The sequence below is a fragment of the Thermobia domestica genome, chromosome 15 (assembly GCF_964235325.1).
Source record: "Thermobia domestica chromosome 15, izTheDome1.hap1.1, whole genome shotgun sequence".
In the NCBI taxonomy this organism is placed as follows: Eukaryota; Metazoa; Arthropoda; class Insecta; order Zygentoma; family Lepismatidae; genus Thermobia; species Thermobia domestica.
Window position 1 is genome coordinate 153666744 of NC_137468.1, and position 20642 is coordinate 153687385.

At 38.3% G+C, this 20642-nt stretch overlaps 1 protein-coding gene across 1 annotated transcript in view; it reads left to right on the plus strand.

The window, feature by feature from the left end:
- The first annotated feature begins 4546 nt into the window (after window positions 1–4546).
- LOC145671307 (uncharacterized) overlaps window positions 4547–20642 on the plus strand; it is a 50490-nt gene continuing 34394 nt past the window's right edge. The window contains exons 1-2 of the mRNA XM_081740281.1: window positions 4547–4629; window positions 10285–10427. The gene's annotated coding sequence lies outside the window, so the exon portion shown is untranslated. The remainder of the gene's footprint in view (window positions 4630–10284; window positions 10428–20642) is intronic.

Genomic DNA, 20642 nt, shown 5'->3' on the forward strand with positions numbered 1-20642 from the left:
TAAGAATGTACTTAATTTTCTCTCCCTCCACTTTCAAATATGGAGGAAATGAAAACAGCAAGTGGGGAGAAAATTCCCCTCATCTCCGTTGGAAATCCCAGACAGAAGAAAATATGAACTGCACTTCAAAATATTTGGGAATATTCCATTAATACACATTGCGTGTTTACCTCGATGTAAATAATTGTTGAATACTAATACTATTACTACTACTACTACTACTACAACAACAACAACAACAACTACTACTACTACTACTACTACTACTACTAATAATAATAATAATAATAATAATAATAATAATAATAATAATAATAATAATAATAATAATAATAATAATAATAATAATAGACAACTTTCCGTCTACTTTTGCTTATAAAATGTAAAATATTCATTTTTTCTTGTTAAATTAAAGAACAGCAAAAGAAACTACTATGTATACATGCACATAAATTTAACTGTAAACAGTAGTACAGCTAGAAAGTTCTTTAAAATAAATACATTTGGTACTTTCTTTTGTTTAACTCGGTGACCATAATTTTAAACATTTTATAATACATTAAATGTTATTTGTGTTATTAGTTTATCGGGCCTATCCTACTTGTGGGATTATGCTATATGTATGTATGTATAGGCTCTTCGTGGATCCGATCCGAGAATCTTCAGATTACTAGTAGAGGGCCTTGACCACTGAACCACGATTACTACGCGGCAATTGATTCGTCTTTAGTTTGTTTACGAGTATAACCCTTTATTTGCCCTTGTTGCTCCTGAGCAAAACGAAAGCTCTATATTTTTCCTCACGAGCATATTTATTGTATGTCTTTCAATTGGCGATGATGCCTACAAGCAACATATCTTTCGTCGGAAATTTTTTGAGGGGCTCCGGAAATTCGAAAATTTAGCCGTATATGTCACTAGAGTACTGACGTGTTTCCAAACTTTGGCGCCTTGCGTTTCCGTCCTGTTTGTTTTATTGTGTAGAGCACTGAAGAAATAGTTTCGTTTTGCGGTTCGACTACAAGCTAGGCGAAGGTTCACTTGATATTTATGTAAAATATTGTGGCAATATCTAACTTACTAAAGTAGTACTTACGCCTTTGAAAACTGTGTTGCTTGAGAGTAACAGTGCCAGAATATGGTGTATTTCAAGACAGTATCCTTTCGTATGGAAGTAATAGGGGACATCTAAAAAGCTGGCGCTTTCACACTCATCCCTCTCCCGATCTTGGAAGCAATGACCCATATACTCAAAGATGTAGATGGGGGGCATGGGGGCACGGGTCCTCCAAAATTTATCTTGCCCCCAAATGTCATGAGTTAACTATATATGTATTTGTAAACTCACTATATTTGGGGAGCCAAACTGTTTCCATTTGAAAATATGTCCCTCAAAATCAGAACTCGGGCTAGGTTACTGCACATAGTGTAAAATTAGTGCATTATCGCAACTACCATTTTTACGATTGCGCAAGGTCTGATTTTCTCGGTTCGTCTATGGGGTTTGAATCTACTACGATCATTTGTTTGAAAAACAAACAAACGTAAGAGAACTCTTTCAAATAAATTTATGGTTAGCCGAACGATACATTACATACTTCTACTATATACATATCACTGGTGTATAAGTGAATATGCTCAACTCTTTTCATCAAGGAGTTCCGGCTTCGATTCTCTGTGGGGGCACAATATTGGTTCGTATCTCACGTTGAATTGAAAGTTCCGTCCTTAGGACGTCATCATTCAATAAAAAGCAATGGCAAACCACCAGAGGTTCACCTTGCCCAGTGATCCATGTGCAATTGTTTGGTGTAATCAGAAATATAGCTACAAGCAATATACATGTTCCTGTGCATGTAAGAAAGTAATCAGTGTGCAGTTGTTTCGTATTATCAGAGATATAGTAAGAAATGTCAGAATTAATAAGTCAGAATAGTAAGAATTAATAATGTCATACCTCTTTCATCGCAGACAACATATAATTTATAAAAATATAACAACTTCAAGTTTCATTGTAACGTCAGGGATCCCTCAGGGCTCAAACCTTGGTCCATTATTATTCTTAATCTTTATAAATGATCTCCCAAATGTGCTACCAAATTGTACTAAATTATTATTTGCTGATGATGTAAAACTCTATCGAAGAATTTCCCAGCCCTCCGATGCTCTCGCACTACAAGAAGATCTAAGCGCACTACACACTTGGTGTATATCGAACAAACTTAATCTTAACATTAAAAAATGTAACGTTATTACATTCACTAAGAAAATTAATAATCTCAAATTTAATTACAGTATAAACAACACTCCTGTACAAAGAGTGGACACTGTAACTGATTTAGGGGTCACTATTAGCTCCAACTTTTCCTTCAACAAGCATATCAATCGCATTGTTAGTGAAGCCTACAGAAACCTCGGCTTCGTAATCAGACTTGGCTTTGACTTTTCAAATACTAATGTTCTTAAAACCCTGTTCAATAGTTACGTTAGATCAGGGGTGCCCATCCCCCCCAAAGCTGATGGCGCACTCCCCCCAAAACTAATAATATCTTCCCTCCTCAAAACTCAAGTCCTCTAAAAACAATTGCCCAGTGTAGTAGTAGTTTTTATAGTACTAGTAATTGTTATTTTTGTTGTTGTTTTTATTTCCTGTAGTAGTATTATAGAATGCTTGTAGTAGTAGTAGGGGCAGTAGTAATTATAAAAATGGCCTTACTTATTCGACATTAGAGTAAAATTCTTCCCCAATTTTTTTTTATTACCCCATTTTTTCTCTCGATGGCACAACTTGCGCCATTCATCCCTCCTGTGGCCCTTCTCTCTTAAAACGAACCAACCTTCCTTTTCATACGGCTACTTGCGCGGTACTTCATTCATCGAGTATCGAAGCAGGGGGTACGGGGGTTCACCCCGGAAAATTTTTGAAAATTAGCTTCTCAAAATCGTGTTTTAATGCTATTCCGACAGTAAAATTGCTAGTTCGAAAGTAGAGTAAAATCCCCCCCAAATTTTTTCTCAATGGCGCAGCTTGCGCCATACATTCCCCCTGTGGGCGGCCCTGCGTTAGATCCAAACTTGAGTACTCTTCAATCATATGGCATCCCAACAGTCAGAAAAACAAAACACGTCTTGAAGCGATTCAATCTCGTTTTGTGAGGTACTTAACTTATAAAGAAACCGGACTATATCCTAAATTCGAAAAATATACCGACCTCCTTCGTAAGCACGATATCTCATCTCTCGAAGACAGACGTACCGCCCAACTTTTGATTTTCTTAATGAAATTATTGCAAAATAATATAGACTCTGAGTATTTACTATCCCAGTTAGAATTACATGTTCCATGTAAACGCACGCGTCCTAGAAATATTACTTTTCATTTACCTACTGCTAGAACAAATACGCTATACATGTCACCTATTAGGAGAATGTGTTATATTTTTAATTCCTATGCTGAAAGTAACCCTGAACTTGATGTATTTACCATAAATGACCGTTCTCTAAGAATTATTGTGCAATCCTATTGAAGATTCAATAATCAAAATGGCCATATCTATAAATGTGTATTTGTAATTATGTATGTGAATTCATGCATGCTGTAACTATATACAAACTGACTAGGTCACTATCATTAGGTAATATACCTGTTGTGATCTATATGTAACCATAAATACATAAATAAATATATAAATACAGTATTTCATATGGTGTGTGTATTCCACATACAGTATATTTTTCTGTAAGTATGAACGCAATCAGTGTGTAATTGTGTGGTAGTATCAGAAATATAATCACAAACTACATGTCTCTGTATATGAAAGAATGTAATCATAGTGTGTAGTTGTTTTGGTATTATCAGATATATACCTAGAAACAAATATATATAATTGTTTTGTATCATGAGAAATTTAGCACACACACACACACACACACACACACACATATATATATATATATATATATATATATATATATATATATATATATATATATATATATATATATATATATATATATATATATATATATATATATATATATATAGTATAATTTGCATATTCCTAATCATTTGACACAAACCGCATGAAAATCAGACGTCAGTTAGAAATATTCTCGACCCAAATGAAATCCGTAAGTTTTTAAAAAGTCGCTCTGTATAAGTTTGGTATACATGGGGATTTGTTTGCGAACATATGACCCACAATCCGAACGACCATAACTCAGAAACCCAAACCCTGCACACGTTTATATAGCAAATCAAGATTTACCACCATGTCAAATTTGATCGCAATCGGACTAGTTCAGCGGAACTCATATAAATATAAATACATTGGGCTTGGTTTTTGAGGGAAAAATTCAATGAAAGACGAAAATGCATTATTAGCTTGTCTTTCATATTCGCTCGCAAAATTATATTGTTTGCTGTTAAGCGTATTTGACTGATATAGTATATCAGTTCTCAGAAAAGCTATTGTTTTTTCTCTCTTATCTATTCCTGAATTGAAAATTGTCACTACTGATAACGCCTAAACTCTTTGAAATACAAATTAACGTTACAAGAGTATATTTTGTTTCCGTCTAAGTTAGCTTCGTTTTACGTATAATTGTTAATTTCATATTTCATCTGTGGTAAGTTTAAAATCTTAAAAAAAAAAAAAAAAAAGGTAGTTCATATATTCTGTTTAGAATAGATAGATATTCTATTAGACTTCCTTTCTTCTATTTCTGAAACTAGTGAATTCATTCGAAACGAATGAGTGAGTTATCACAGTATTAGCTTGACTTGAATAGTATTAAACACAAACATTTATACATCATTAGATACAGTATACTAAAGAGTGAAATCTAACACTGTGGACGTGACCTTCGTCTTAGATACGAGTGTGTAAAAACTATATATTTTAATTTTTGAGGCCATTAGTGAATATGTATATGTTTATATATATATAAGTAATTGTTATGGAAGTCATACTTTCGAATGTATTTATTGTTTAACATACGACACTCTAAAATATGATTAAACCAATTCCATGACTGAAGGATCCGGGCAAAAGGACGATGACAGAAAAGGCTCGAGTACACATCAACCACATAGCTTCCTATCCTAACTATAAACAAAACTATATGAACTGACTGACATAACGTAAAGGAGTATTTCTGGTTGACGTGGAAAGTTGAAATTTGACATGATTGTAGCTTTTCGGAACTAACCGACAGGAAAATTCCAAAAAATGAATATTTTTAATTTTTAGGTCTAAAGAGGTGATGAAATCCCCATGTTATTTCAATAGGCTTTTTTTTTTTTGAACCTATAATCTCATATTTTAGATACTTGGAATTGGAATAAAAACTTGAAATTTGGTATGGTTGTATGTTTTCGTTAGCATTACTTAAGTAAATCACCAAAAATAAAAATTTCCAACTTTAGAGTGGTTTTATAGGGAACTGAACACAATATTTAGGCACTTCCGGCAGGATCAGAACGATGAAATTGGGCATGATTGTAGCCTTCCGGTACTAATCCACAGGGAAATTGCCAAAAGTGAGTACTTTTTAGTTTCTAAAGAGTCTAAACGGAGGATGAAGAAATTCCCATGTTATGTAAATGGACCTTTCTTAGGGATACAAATCTTATCTTTTAGATACTTGAAATAGGAAAAGAAACTTGAAATTCCGTAGAATTGTGGGTTTAAGAGATACGAGACCGTAGGCCGAGCAAACGCAGGGTTTGGGGACGGTGCCTCCAGTCAGCTGAAGGCTAGTAACTTTGACATACCCTAAACAAGATACGAAAAAAAATATATTGCCTACGTATATAAACATATATAATTCAGTTTGAATTGTTGTAACTAAGGTACTGGACAGCAGTATCACCATAGGTCTGAAAGGCTACGTAAAGCATAAGCATTATCGGCTGTAGATAAGGTGACTATACGTTGCGATTAATCGGGATTGTCCCGTTTGAAAAGAGAGTTTATTATCATTACAAAAGATTATAATTAAATTTTATCATAATATACCGTAATTGTGTATCTATTGTGTAATATGACTTTATTGTTTCCATCTTCACAATACATAATGTTTTGTATCAAATTTTCATTATATACTACTGTTTTACTGATTTATTTATTAATTTATTCCAAATTAAATTCTTGTTGCGACTTATTTATTTGAATGTCTCACTTTTAGCTTCTAAAATTATAGTCACTCTAGTTACAGACTAAGGGCGCCGATTTCTCTGTAAATTTTGGGGGCCCATTCAGATGCAGAAGGTATATATATGAAGATTTTAAGGCAAATTGCACTCAAATTATGCCAAATATTGTATATTCATAAATACAATAGGGGGGCACATGATCTTTGGCAGACCCTGGCTCCTTGGCCCCCCAGGATCGGCGCCCTTGTTACAGACAAAAGAGAGTACTCGAAATTAAATCTTCCAGTTTTACGTCTTACGGTTATGCCAGCTAGGCTAAAGGAGACGGTGATGATGAGAAATGAACGAAATGATGGAATGAAAGTGGGAGGAAACGGGAGAATCCCGAGAAAACCCAACGCACGCGGTGTTTTTCCACCACAAATCTTACTTAGCACGAGCTGAGATCGAACCAAGAATTCCATGCACCAGAGGTGAACGCTGTACCACTAAGCCACCACGTCCCCAAGAAAGTACTCGAGTGTGTATATGCAGACACAGGAAATCCTTATAGGAAATGCAGACACCAAGTTTAAATCTTTTCGACATCTAGAATCTTTCGCTTAGCACTATAGACAAATATGGCATACCATAAAGTCACAAAGAGCTTAATCGACAAAGCTAACTTCAACCAGATTTTGGGGCGACGGTGGATCAGTGGTACAGCGGTCACCTCTCGTTCACGGATGTCCGTGGTTCCATCCCAACTCCCGCCAAGTGGACTTTCTGGTGGACAAACAACGTATGCGTGGGTTTTGTCGGGGTTACACTTTTTCGTCCTTTCATCCATCTCATCATCAGGGGTGGATTAAGGCTTTTGGGGCCCTGGAGCCGACTATTTCAAGAAGGCCCTATGTTACAAATAATTCCAGCGCATAAATTTTCTTTGTTGCCTTCCATAGCCTCATAGGCTTATCGAGACACCGAGAACTATGCTGTAATATTTTAATGTGCTCCAAGTTTACAATAATGAGTTTCATTACATTCATTATTAAACAGTTAAATGTTCAAATACTGCTGTGTAACACACAAATGCCAAATACAAGCCAAATAGTCAATAGTTCCTGTAAAAACACTAATAGAGTAAAGGAGATTTGGGAAACTTTCTAGATTTGCTCTAAGTAATGACAGAGATATTTCAAAGGAATTGTCACCACAAGCTAATACTATATTTGTAATAGAAGCCCAAAATAGCTCACTCCCTCACAAAATAAGTATCGTGATGACGCTGGAAAAAAAAAATAACTCTAGCGATACCGCGAGCATAGCGAGCGGGGAAAAAATTGCATAAACCTGAAGCCTATAATATAATAAGTTGATTGCTACAGTATATTTTAGTATGAAAGAGATATATTTTTGGGGCCCCATGAGCATGAGGGCCCCGGAGTCTGGTCTCCATTGGCTCCGCCCTTAATTCGCTCCTGCTCATCATTACCGTCTTCCTTAACATCGGTGCAAAGCTAATCGTGGGGGGGGCTTTAAACTCAAAAAAGTAGATCTAAAATAAAATAAAAATAACATTTAAGGGAAATATTGGCTCGGCGATTGATTTATCCAGGATATGTTAGAAAGGGAAATTTTATTATCGGAAAATTACGCTGTATTCTTAGTCGGAATGCACAACAGTACATGATCATTTTTCTTCATGTTTAGCGATTTGTTTAGTTCCTTCCCGTACTGTCTAATGATTCTCCTGCACTTGGTAACATATTTTCTATTTAATATCTTTAGCAGAAGAGGAGTTACCATTTAGATTAATCTTCGCTGAAAGGAATATTTAGATTTTATGAATTTTATTACTAGTCTCTTCGCGATATTTGAAGTACTGAAATGATACTGTAATTTTCGTGTATCATTTCAGCGACTTTGAAATTAAACAAACAATCATGAACCACAGTCTATTACTACGAATATGTAGACAGATCGTCTACTGACTGTCTACAGTTTCAACAATGTGTGTTCACCGTGTACAAAGTTTCAGTTTGTGTTTACTTGTATTTTCCTGTATACACAGAGAAAAATCGCATATGGCGTACGTAAAAAACGTAGGTTACATGCGAAAATCCTGTAGTTTTTGGACTTAAGGTATGACTATAAGTAACAGCTTACAGCAAACGTACACTGAGAAAAATCCGTTCTCCGGACAGCGGTATATTGTACAAATATACGGAATCCTCTTGCTTACTACAGAAATCAGTATGGAGCATACGTTATCCGTATGTTAACATAGGCACTGCACTTCGATATTACTCATGCCGTTGCAGGATGTCTGATATCTAACAGTCTTTCTTATATTACATACATATATGTACAGATGGTGATCAGAAAAATGGAAACGCCTGTTGTTGGCAACACGTCAGATGTATGGGTTGGCAGTGGTGTCGTGGCGCCCGCAGCGCCGGACCGCTGGTGGTGGTGTGTTAGGTCGGTCTTCATACTACGTCAGACGCAGTGGAACAGCAGTGGCTGCGGCAGACGGAGGTAATGTAAAATGGAAGACCTCTCAGATTTTCAAAGAGGGCAAATTTTGGTGCGCGGTTATGTGGAGTGAGTGTGACGGCAGTGGCTACTGTGTTAGGTGTGTCGCGTGGAACAGTGTCGAAGGTGATGACGGCCTACACAACACACGGGAAAACCACATCAGGGAAGCGGAACAGTGGGCGGAAGAAAATCATGAGTGACAGGCCACGCCGGGTGTTAAAGCGCATTATCACGCAGAACCGTCGTGCCACTGCGGAGCAAGTGACGGAGGAACTCAATCAGCACCTCCCCACCCTGTTTCGACAATCACAGTCCGCCGCGAATTACATGACATGAACTTACGGGGTCGTGTTGCACGGGCCAAACCGCTCATCAGGGACCATAACGCTTTCGCACGCCGCAAATAGTGCCGCGACCATGCAACTTGGACCGTTGAGGACTGGAAAAGTGTGATATGGTCGGATGAGTCATCCTTCACCCTATTCCCAACCACGGGCCGTGTTTATGTGTGGAGAACGCCCAAAGAAGCTTATGATCTGCAGTGTCTCCGCTCAACTGTGAAACATGGCGGCGGTTCGATGATGCTGTGGGCCGCCATATCATGGTTTCCATTGGGTCCTGTGGTCACACTTAGCGGACGAATCACTGCCAACGATTATGTCGCAATTTTAGGAGACCACTTGCATCCTATGGTTCGGATGTTGTTCCCTTACAATGACGCTATCTTCCAGGATGATAATGCACCCATTCACACAGCTGGCGTTGTTGCAGCGTGGTTTGAGGAACATCGGGATGAAGTTGAATACCTTCCCTGGCCCCCCAATTCCCAGATGTCTACATAATTGAACATCTGTGGTCCGTTTTGGAAACACGACTCCGGCGACGATTTTCACCTCCATTCTCTCTCACAGAACTGGCCGATGCCTGCACGAGGAATGGTGTAAAATTCCACTTGCTACCATTCACGACCTCTATGCCTCCATCCCACGTCGCATCAAGGCTGTTCTGAAGGCGAAAGGTAGCCCAACACCATATTAATCTGGTAAGTTACAATTTCGTTCAGGTGTTTCCATTTTTCTGATCACCATCTGTATGTTACCTTCGTCAGCTAAATGTTATATACGTCCATTTGTATGTGAGATCCTGACCGCCTATATTGTTTCATAAGGAAAGTACGTACAGATGGAACACTTATACAAAAAGTATTATAAAACATGCGTTTTCAGTTATACGTTTGCTGTAAGTTAAGTCCAAAAACTACAGGATTTACAAATGTAAGATACGATTTTTTTTTCTCAGTGTATAACTGAAAACGTAAATACTTTCTGTATAAGGCTTCCATCTATACGTACTTACCGTATGAAATAAATTTGATTTATTAAAATGTGAAATTATGGAGATTTCCAGAACCGAGTATGAAAAAAAAAAACTTTGTAGAAAATTTGCCATCCTGGAACATGGCCCATGCGTAAATACGTCCTTGGTTATTATTATTATTATTATTATTATTATTATTATTATTATTATTATTATTATTATTATTATTATTATTATTATTATTATTATTATTATTATTATTATTATTATTATTATTATTATTATTATAGGTCTTCTGCTATTATGGAAACCAGGAGCAGCAAGATGATATCGAAACGAGAACATGAAGAGGGATGAAACCAGCAAATTTCCCAGAAACTGTTGGAGACTCACAAAGATGAAAGCAAACTTTGGTAAACGGATAAAATAACAGGTAAATATACTTCAAATACAATTCTAACTTAGTTCATTAATTAGCAGTGGCGGTTCTAGAGTTCTACAACAGAGAAGTCTAATCGACAATGGCGGTTAAATTGGCTTTTGTATCTCTCCCCCTCCCGCGTCACAAATGATTCCCTGACTTTGGAGCCTCCCGTAATGTTTTACTTTGAAGGTATTCTTTAAGTTTTGATATTAGGTAGAAATTGTGCCTCTTGGCAGGTCATGGAAATAATGAGGGTTTTTTTTTTCATTATTTTTAAATTTTATATTTGGGTCTGGAAATGTTTATTCGACGTTTCTCGATCTTCAGCCTCCTATTTTAATTCCCAATACTTTCTTTTACTTTTGAAACCATCGATCAGTTATGGTCTTTTTCTTCCTGTTCCTCATTTTCCTTCCATCTTTTCTTCTATAGCAGCATGAAGAAGACAATTTCTTCGCAAGGTCTATCCAATCCAATTAGCTTTCTACGATGGATGGTCGCTAAAGTATTCTCTTCTCTCCTATCCGTTTTAAAGTATCTTCGTTTGTTACTTTTTCTGTCCATTTTATCTTCTCCATCTTCCTCCAACACCACATTTCGAAACTCTCTAAATATTTGTTCTCTAACTTTCGTAGTGTCCAAGTCTCTGAACCATACAGTCCAATGCTCCATATATAGCACATTTCGTCCTACGTCCAGTGTTAAAGCTGCTAGTTAAAAGTGACTTTGTTGAATGCTTCTTTGGTTATGCGAATTCTTTACCTGATCTCTCTGGTACAATACGCGTCTTTCGTCAAAATACTTCTCAGCTATTTGAAATGGTCGACCTCTTCAAATACTGTTTGTTTTACTATGACCCGTAATGGTGCGTTTCTACGGGATATTCCCAATGCTTTCGATTTTTCGATGTTGATTTCCTTTCCATATAGTTTCCCAGTGTCAGCTATTTTATTAATTATCTCCTGTAGTCCTTCTTCGGTTCTAGTTATAATAACTGTAACACCTGCATATCTGATCTTGTTAATGATCTGCCCTCCAACCTTGAAATCCCCAATTCCCAATAATGCTTCCTTAATTAAACATTCACTGTAAATGTTAAATAATTGAAGCAATATACTACATCCTAGTCTGACTCCTCTGCAAAAATTGCAAGAAAAATTTGCCATTCTATGATCATATATCATATTAAGTATGTCTTACATACAGAATTGTTTAATATAAGTTTACATACTTTTTTTGAGCACAATGAATTCAAATTATTCAAGAAGTGATAAACAATTGATGTTGGCAACACTACTCAATCTGTTATATATAGACCTATTATATAGAGTAGCCCAAAAATAGGTATACACACCTAGGGGCGGATCCAGGATATGATCAAGGGAGGGGCTAAACCATATTTTGCCGTTTTATCCAGTGTAAAGCAGGATTGAAGCCCATTTTATCCAGTGTATACCTGAGCGTCAAGGAGGGGCTATAGCCCCCTCTTGGATCCGCCACTGTACAGTCTTGTATATTTTATATATGTAGGTCTGCATACCTAATTTAGGGCCACTCTTATGTATAATGAATTTTCTCCATCGATTCTGTAAATAAAATGGAATTTCTACTTTTAATAAAATAATTGTCGAATGAGGATTTGGAAGGAAACAGGAAATTTCGGAGAAAACGCACGGACACGACATTGTTCAACATAAACTCGCGTGAGCGGGGATCAAATCAGGTTCCCTTCGTACCAGAGATGAATGCTCTACCACTAAGCGACCATGACGCCCACTTCCATTTAATACGTAGAATCTGTAAGAATCATTCGGTTGCATACCATTAACGTACATACTTAAGAACATCACACTAGACATGCTTCAGAGAGTTGTTAAGAATGAAATCACAGCTTGGATTACTGTTGTATTACACGTGGGAGGGGGGTCACATCGAGTCAGTGACCTGTGATAAAATTTTACTGTGGGTAAGCACTGGTATCGGAGGCGGCTCGTGAGGGACATCACGCCGGCAAAAAATAGTTCTTTCAATTGAAACTAAGAAAAGAAGACTTTATTAATGTAATAATTGTTGCATACAGCAGTTGATGCATTAATCGATCTTTATTGTCTTAATTTCAAGCGATCCCTTTTCTCAGAAGCCGCCTCTGAAGGTATGAAATTTGCTAGTCTTTTTTCTAAATTCTAGGAACATTTAACAGTTCCTGATACGAGCTAATCCATAATCACTTAATCTAGCTTCCGTCATGTGTCTTACGAATTCGATGTTATATTGTTGAAACAGTTACACAAGTCTTAGTAATAGAATGTTGCTTACCTCAATTTTGTTTCGTTAATACATGTTGAGTATTTTCAAAGTTATAATGAGCAAATTAGCAGTTTTACGTAATTTCCTCTGTTTGAAGAATATGTACTCTCATTATGACCCCCCGAAAACCTGTTCTTGTTTGCTCAGAATGCAAACATCCAGTGGCGTATTTAGGGGGGTGGCTTCCGGGCTTAAGCCCCCCCGAAATCTTACTTAGTATAGTAAAGTAAATGAAATATCTTGCAGAATTTTCACATTTGCAGGCAAAGCCCCCCCCGAAAGTTAGCAAAGCCCCTCCCGAAACAAAATCGTAAATACGCCACTGCAAACATCATTTCATAATGTATCTCTGTTTATGAGCAAGCTTATTGTGTTGCTCAGGGACGTACACAGGGGGTCGGTTCTGGGGATACAGACTCCTCTGGAAATCCCAACTTTTTTTGGATCCCAGAATTCAATCTAACGGAAACCCCAGAAGTCTAAGGGTGATGTTTCAAATTTTAATATAATATATCCTCATATTGAAATTTGAACTCCCTCAAAAAAGTTTTGACCCCTGCTGAAATAAAGTCTTGCGTATGCTCATTGGTTATTTTCTTTTGTTCATAATTCATATACTCAATCATGGATTTTCCATTTTTTTTTTTTTTTTTTTTTTTTAATAATTACTGCTAGCAGATGACCCTGACAAAGAGTGTTTCCTTTAAAGCTTCAACTCCATTATTCATATAATTATATCCATCGTTCTTCCACATATGCTTATCATTCCAAAAAAGTAGACAATGACAACAATCATTGGCGTACGCAGAATTTCATCAAGGGTGCATTCTAACACTCAATCTCAGAACAAGTGTGATTTTGGTACAAAATTCTTAATATGGTAAATGTTTATTATTCCATAATATTTTGCTCAAAGAGGGGTTTAAACTCCGCACCCCACTGTCACCAATATAGTTTGTTTGTAGAAAAACAACGACGTAAAAATGAATTATTAATATCAAAATTAATACTAAAATGTCAAACACTTGTTTTCACTTTAGTAAATGATCATTCGGAACTTTTTTTTTTTTTTTTTTTTTTTTTTTTTTTTTTGCATGCTCGAGAAGTAAAATTAAGTTAGCGAATACCACAAATTATACTGTCATAAGTGCCTCTATTGCCATTTCTCAGGCTTCACGCTCCCACTGCAACAATCCAGCACAACTACTGCATACCTTCCTCTCATACAATTGCATAAGGTTGAAATGTATCAGTACACTGTAAAACACCGAATATCACAGTAAAATAGGCACACGTCAATACAACTAATAAAAGATTAATCATTTTCACTAATTTTAGGATAAATTTTGTTCAATGGTAACACGAGGATGGACATCTTTTCACATTCTGTTTCAGATTTCTGCATGGGTAAGGAATACAAAGAATTACATCCAGCCCTGCAAGCAGTTTCAAAGAATGACACCAGAGAAATTATACGACCCGCTCGGGAGAGTAATGCTCCCGAAAGTACGTTTTTTCGCGCGCTACTCTAGCCAGCTGTTTTACGCGCTATCCTAGCCAGTTGTTTTAAGTTGGTCACAAAATTTATATCATGGAGTACAAGGGGAACAAAACGAGCCCTATACCATGGAGTACAAGTGGAACAAAACGAGCCCTGTGGAGCTTCTAACCCGTTCCTACTACTACTACTACTACTACTTATCTGCACAAAAGTAAGCAAATCACCTTTTTGAGTATTATTTTCATCTTATTTTAATTTTAAAAGTATTCTAAAAATGTTTTAAAAAATCCTTGGGCCGGGTTTGAACTCACGTCAAAAAACGATATTTTTTACTAGCATATAGCGCCATTCCACCCGGCCACCAAGACCGACAGCAGCAATTGTTTGATTTCTGCTATTTGAATGTAATGTTGCACGAAATGGATAACGCCAACCAATCAGAACTATGTTTTTCGTTCCTACTTCCGGGAGCGTTACTGTTCTGAGCTAGTCCTGAAATTATGGCCTCTTATAGCCTATACTATTATGCTGCTACTAGTGACAGAATAAGGAACTCGCAACAACTATTCAGTTCCAATGTCAAGTAAGGAAAGCAAACAAACAATTTTGAAATTCATTTGGATTAAAATGAACTAAACCTGCGCTGCCTACTCAGCGCATCGTTCTGTTATGACCATGAATCTCCTTCCCACTGCGCATGTTTCCTTACTCACACAAGTAAAGGATAGGAGGCTCACAAAGAAAATGAATTGCTACAGTGCTGGAAATTGGTATAAAGGCAGAGGGACATTTGAAAATAGGAGGAGGCAAGAATGCCGAAGATGGATAAAGATGATATATTTACAAAGCAACATTGTATACTGTACAAAATCAAAGGCATATCGTTTGCTAATACGTCTCTGGTACGCGTAGTTTACACAGAGAGAAATGAGACGATTGTCGGGTGGAAATTGGTATAAAAGCACCCACGGTTACTTGTTGGTTTGCGCCCTCTGCACGTTGAGCATTACTCCTGATGCGCCATTGAGATTCAGCTGAATGTCAAATCGGGAAATTGCAAAACGGCTAAATCGTTCAAGTTGTGTAGTTAATTATGTTCGGTTGGGTGCAGAATACTGAAAGAACGGGAAGTATGGTAGAACGAGAAAAGTCGGAGGCTGCGAAACGATTAACTGTGCGCAAGGCAAAGGCCAGAAATATATCCTCTTCCCAAATTGTTGCTGCTTGCAAGTTACCTGTCATATTCAGAAGAGTGCGTCAAACTTTGAATCAAGATCCACATCTTATATTCAACAAACGGAAGTGTAAACCACCCTTTAGTGCGACGCACAAGCAGGCGCTACTCCAGTTTGCGGAAACACATGTGTCGTGGACATCCGAATGGAATCATGCGTTTAGTGACGAAAAGTTCAATGTAGATGGTCTGGATGGTTTTCAATACTATTGGCATGAACTTAGGAAAGAGAAGCAAGTGCAAATGAGCAGAAATTTTGACGGAGGAAGTGTTATGATTTGGAGAGCGTTTTGTGCTAAAGGTACATCCAATATTGCATGGCTCAACACCAAAATGAATTCATCGACGTACATAAAGATGTTAGAAATAGAATTGCTGCGGATGTATGAGGGGTTGGACGATCAGAACCTGATTTTCCAGCAGGACAACGCTGCTATCCACAGGGCAGCAGCAACCCGACTGTGGTTTCAAGATAAAGGCATCAATGTTATGGAGTGGCCAGCGAGAAACCCCGATCTTAACCCGATAGAAAACCTATGGGGCATCCATCCTTGCGTGTAATGCTTACCGCAATGGACGGCAATTTGGGACGATTGCTGAGTTGAAAAACGCGATACGAGAAGAGTAGTCAGCGATTCCACTGCAACAACTAACAGATTTCATAAACACAATGCGTATATTCCAACTCATTCAGAAGAAAGGAGGATCAGTCAGGTACTGAACATCTATTTTCCATTTTGTACCGTGCATTGTACTTTTATTTTTTGTCAAAGACAATGGGTGCCTTTATACTAATTTCCACCCGAAAATGGTCTAATTTCTATTTTTGTGTAAACTACGCGTGCCAGTGACGTATTAGCAAACGATTTGCCTTTGATTTTGTATAGTATTGCCACGAGACGAGACATTTCTCGTGTCTCGTCTCGTCTCGTAAACGAGACGAGACATGAGACGGGACAGAACCCTTTTAGACGAGACACGAGACGAGACAGGCTGCTTGTCCCGTCTCGAAAACGAGACGAGACACGAGACGAGACGGGAAGTCTCGTGAAATGTCTCGTCTCGTCTCGTGTCTCGAAAATGAAAACGCTGGCGGAAATGGCCAAGATGGAAATTGCCAGTGGTCATATAGATTGCAAAAGGAAAATTCCCTTTGTGAGAAAACATGTTGGAAAGCCTTCATAGAAAAGTGTCCTCTGTGTATTGAATGAAACAATCGTGATAAATGAACTTCCAGGAATATCATCCTTAATGTCTTGTCCCCAATTCCCCTTGCTGTAAACTGAGGAATTCTCATTTTTTTAATTTCTGGCTGGAATTATGACAAACAAAATCAAAGACAAGGAAGATTTTTACAAGGTCAAGAAACCGAACTACCACCACCATCTATTCAATTTGAAAACTGGGTAAGGTCTACACTCATTACAGGCTGTAGTTGAAAGTTCTTTCTGAGATGGCGGAAGAGAACAGAACAGACTACACTTGTCTTTATTCTATGGTGGCGGTATTCTTTTTGCTATATGAACCGAAAACGGCAATTGAAGTACGTCATCTTGCAACTAAAATTACGTCTTCTCTCTCTCTCTCGCTCTCTTTCTCTCTCGCTCTCTTTCTCTCTCTCTCTCTCTCTCACACACACGCCCATACACATACATATAAAATCATACTTTTACGTTTTTACCAATCGCTCTCTTATTATACAGCAGTCATGTTGTAAAATTCACCTCTTCGTTTGGAAGGCGGGCGAAGGAGCAAATATATTATCGACGAACCCTTCAAATTGTTTGCTTTCAGCAAATTTATGATACTAACAATAACACTTTACGTGAAGAGGTTTTACAGTGGGACCTTCGTTTTGTTACGCGGAAATGTTTGATCTGACCAGAGTGCGAAATTGCCCTCTGCTTCCATGTTGAGAGGAAGGGAATACTTCCCTTTCCTAGTGAATAATATTCATTAGGACCTGAATTATCTTCAGAAATTGTTTCTGACAGGCATATAAAACCTCTCGAACTTGATAAGTTTAAAGAACATTTGGTATAATATTCATGGAACTCCGTTGAAAGCAGAAAATATCATGAAAATGATCAAAATTCGAACATTGGAGAACATAATTAACAGAAAAGAAATAGGATACCCAAACCATATTTTTAAACCTGCTATAAAATGTATATCCTATATTTTTACTAATTATTTACTCCCATGAAAGTATCCTGGGGAGGATATTCTCTCCATTTTTTCAGACTGAAATCCTTTTATCCCGTACGATTTCCCCCCCTGACACAATACGAAAAAACAAATGTTGTTAAAATCCATACAATGACCCTTCCAGGACTCAACCCGGGGACTTCAAGCCATGGTCTATCACCGCAGACCGCTCGGCTTGGTATGAAGATGTACGTTGTATGATTGCGAATAGATCACGACAATATAAGAAATTTTAATCCAAAATGGCCACCCCAAAATCCACTTTTTTTTTTCGACCACCAGCTAATCTGGGTGTACTGTCATGAGTTTGTTACACAAACAGGGCAACCACCATATAGTGGCAAACACCCCGCGGTTATGGGAACAGATTTGTACTTTGAAGGTGAAGACTGGCCCAAAGCATTCTTTCGTCCGATGTGTCGTTCAGCTCCCATTACTATGGCACTTTAAGTAGAGCTTACTGTGCAGTAACATATAAAATTCCAATCAAATACTTTCCATTACTCAATAAAATTATTTGATTCTGAGCTTTTTTAAAAAGAAAAATAATTGCAGAAAATCTAAACATGCTAAAATGGAAAGTCGTTTTTGGATTGTTATGGGTTAACACTGTGAAACCTAAAGGCTGGAATATATGAAATCAAAGTGTACACACATATCTATCTCTCTATTTATCTATATTATATATCTTTCCATCTCTCTCTCTCTCTCTCTCTCTCTATATATATATATATATATATACAGATGGTGATCAGAAAAATGGATACACCTGAACGAAATTGCAACTTACCAGATTAATATGGTGTCGGGCCACCTTTCGTCTTCAGAACAGCCTTGATGCGACGTGGGATGGAGGCATAGAGGTCGTGAATGGTAGCAAATGGAATTTTACACCATTCCTCGTGCAGGGCATCGGCGAGTTCTGTGAGAGAGGATGGAGGTGGAAATCGTCGCCGGAGTCGTGTTTCCAAGACGGACCACAGATGTTCAATTATGTTGAGATCTGGGGATTGGGCGGGCCAGGGGAGGTGTTAAACTTCATCCCGATGTTCCTCAAACCACGCTGCAACAACGCCAGCTGTGTGAATGGATGCATTATCATCCTGGAAGATGGCGTCATTGTCCGAGAACAACATCCGGACCATAGGATGCAAGTGGTCTCCTAAAATTGCGACATAATCGTTGGCAGTGATTCGTCCGCTAAGTGTAACCACAGGACCCAATGAAAACCATCATATGGTGACCCACAGCATCACCGAGCTTCTGCCATGTTTCACAGTTGAGCGGAAACACTGCAGATCATAAGCTTCTTTGGGCGTTCTCCACACATAAACACGGCCCGTGGTTGGGAATAGGGTGAAAGATGACTCATCCGACCATATCACACGTTTCCAGTCCTCAACGGTCCAAGTTGCATGGTCGCGGCACCATTTGCGGCGTGCGAAAGCGTTATGGTCGCTGAAGAGCGGTTTGGCCCGTGCAACACGACCCCGTAAGTTCATGTCATGTAATTCGCGGCGGACTGTGATTGTCGAAACAGGGTGGGGGAGGTGCTGATTGAGTTCCTTCGTCACTTGCTCCGCAGTGGCACGACGGTTCTGTGTGACAATGACCTTTAATACCTGGGGAGACCTGTCACTCATGATTTTCCTTCGCCCACTCTTCCGCTTCCCCGATGTGGTTTTCCGTGTGTTGTGTAGGCCGTCATCACCTTCCTCACTGTCCCACGCGACACACCCAACACAGTAGCCACTGCCGTCACACTCACTCCACATAACCGTGCACCAACAATTTGCCCTCTTTGAAAAACCAAGAGGTCTCCCATTTTACACTACCTTCGTCTGCTGCAGCCACTTGACACTGCTGTTCCATTGCGCCTGACGTAGTATGAAGACCGACCTAACACACCACCACCAGCGGTCCGGCGCTGCGGGCGCCACAACACTACTGCCAACCCATACATCTAACGTGTTGCCAACTACAGGTGTTTCCATTTTTCTGATCACCATCTGTATATATATATATATATATATATATATATATATATATATATATATATATATATATACAGGCACTATAAAGCAAGTGGGCTGATAGTATACGATAGTGTCGGGGATGGTGACACCTTTACATCGAACTTTGCTTGTCGTGTAAACATTATTTGACATTAGTGTCTTCATCTTCGACGTACCTATGAGCAATTTGCTGTATATTCGTGTATTGAAACTGGCGAAACAAATTTCAGTTTCAAAATGTGTAAAAAAAAAAAAAAAAAAAAGAAAGAAAGAAAGAAAGAAAAAACTAATTGTCCTTGCCTTGTGAGCTTATTTGAATTTATTTTTAAGACCTTTAGGCAACTTTGGCCGAATGGATGATGATGGGAAAATTAGTGGAATGAAGAAAGTGGTAGAATACTAGACAACTTCGAGAAAACACACACATTCGAAAAATGAAATGAAATGAAATGAAATCTTTGAGTTTAACGTCCCACGGTTATGTCGGTTAGGCTAAAGGAGACAGAGATGATGAGTAATGAATGAAATGGTGGAATGAAGAAAGTGGGAGGAAACGGGAGAACCCCGAGAAAACCCACACACACGGTGTTTGTCCACCACAAAGTTCACTTGGCGGGGCTGGGATCGAACCCGAGACCCTAAGAACCAGAGGTGAACGCTCTACCACTGAGTCACCGCGGTCCCCAAACACATTCAATGTTTGTCCATCACAAAGCTCACATGCCACTAACCGAGATCGAACCGACTACCACATACACTAGAGCTGAAGGCTTCACGGTGTAGCTACCATGACATTTCTTGTCTTGTGTGTTCTGGGTAATACTTGTAGCTTAGTTGTATCTTGATTAGCATGGTGCTGCGTGCTACATTTTACTTTCGTTCCCATGGTATGCTGCTATATTTTTACGAGACAAGACGAGACAAAACGAGACAAACGAGACGAGACGAGACGGGACAGC